This window comes from Babylonia areolata, chromosome 18, assembly GCF_041734735.1.
Source record: "Babylonia areolata isolate BAREFJ2019XMU chromosome 18, ASM4173473v1, whole genome shotgun sequence".
In the NCBI taxonomy this organism is placed as follows: domain Eukaryota; kingdom Metazoa; phylum Mollusca; class Gastropoda; order Neogastropoda; family Buccinidae; genus Babylonia; species Babylonia areolata.
In genome coordinates, this window is record NC_134893.1 from 5,869,239 (window position 1) to 5,871,220 (window position 1,982).

Sequence of the window (1,982 nt, forward strand, 5' to 3'; positions counted from 1 at the left end):
CATGTGTCACACAGCTTTTGGAAGTGACGGAGGAAATTACTACGTTACTTAACAAAAGTGACCCAGTTGACCTAATTTAATTAGATTTTCGTAAAGCTTTTGACAGTGTACCACATGAAAGACTGTTAAAGAAACTTGATGCTTATGGTATAGTCAGTCTTTTACACAAATGGATAAGAGATTTTTTTAACAGGAAGAACTCAGAAAGTCAGAGTTGGTGATGGGTACTCCTCTGAGGCTGACGTTCGTAGTGGAATACCGCATGGAAATATTCTAGGACCAGTACTTTTTACTTTAAAATTATTTTTTTTTTTATTAATGACCTTCTAGTCTGCGTAGAATCATCTTGTAAAATCTTTGCTGATGACACAAAATATATAATAAGACATGCAACAGTAACACCCTGCAGCAAGATCTAGACAAACTCCGGGCTTGGACAGAGAAATGGAATCTGTATTTTAATGTGGACAAATGCAAAGTGATGCATGTTGGTAGAAGAAATCCAAATAAAACATATACTATGCAACTGAATAACACTACAAACAGTAAAATCATGGCTGACAATGAAAAAGACCTCTGGAGTTACTTTTGATAGTAGTAATCTTTCATTTGACCTACATATTCATAACTACATAAATAAAGCAAATCAAATGATTGGAATAATCAAAAGAACTTCAGTTTAACTATCTTGACCGTGATATTTTTTGTAAAACTATATAATGCTCTGGTGCGACCTCACTTGGAGTATATGGAAATAATATATGGTGTCCTTATCGACCTTGAAGTGACAATCGATTCAGTGTAATTGAGAGGGTACAGAGAAGAGCCACAAAGCTGGTACATGAATGTAGGCTCATGTTTTATAATGATCGATTAACTTATTTAAGATTATTTGCCCTTACGGGTAGATGGATACCTGGTGGTTTCACTGAGACATATATGCTTTTCAATGGTCATGTTGATCAGTGCATCTTGGGATCAGTTCTTCCCCGGCTGCACCTCCGTCAGTACAGTTAACGTTCCCGCCGCCACTGACAAGAAATACTGATGAAAAAATGTACAATACTAACACTAGAAAGGTTTGCTTCAGTAACCGAGTTACAAATTATGGAATCAACTGCCACTGCATTTAAAACAATCACCATCAACTAACTCATTCAAGAATCAACTGGACAATTCTACAAAATTCCTAACTATTTTTAGAGTTTGATGAATAAATAAAATGTAAATGAAGCGTCGACAGCAGACAGGTCGAACCTTGACCAAAGTCAAGAGATCAATAGAAGGGACTATTTATAAGCTTCAAAGTTTGCTTTTGTCCCTAACCTACTACTACTACTAAGAAATTCCAGCGTCAGCAGTCTACTTCAGGTTCAGGTTCAGGTTAGGGGCGATGCCAAGCATCGTAGCCCCGTCGGTTTTGATTTTTTGTTATTGTTTGTTTGTTTGTTTTTGTCTGGGAACTACACACACACACACACACACACTCTCTCTCTCTTATTTATTTATTTATTTTTAGGCTACACATATGATGCCAAACTCCAGCCACTTGTTTGAAAGGCCTGGGTCAGTGTAATGAGTCATTCTGGGCATATCTGCTGCCTTTTTTCAACAGCAGATGTGGTGTAGCGTTGGATCAGTCCGCACTCTCTGACACAAACTTGAAACTGAAACATTGTTTGCTTGCATGTTTGTTCTGATTTTTTTTAATCTCAAAAGGTTTGACTGAAAATTAATAATAATTAAAAATCAACAAAGATTTTACTGTTTGACCCGTATCTCATGGTACGCATCAAACTGCTTTGTTATCACCCTCCCTTGTAAGCGTGACGGCCAATGTCATTAGCACCTCTGCACATATAAAGACCAAAGAAAAAGAATTATTAGAAAAAAATAAAAAAATTTTAAGACGGAAACGATGCGAGTGTGTTTTTTTTTTTTCCCGACTTTCCCTCAATCTGAGGTAGCAGCAAATCACAAGA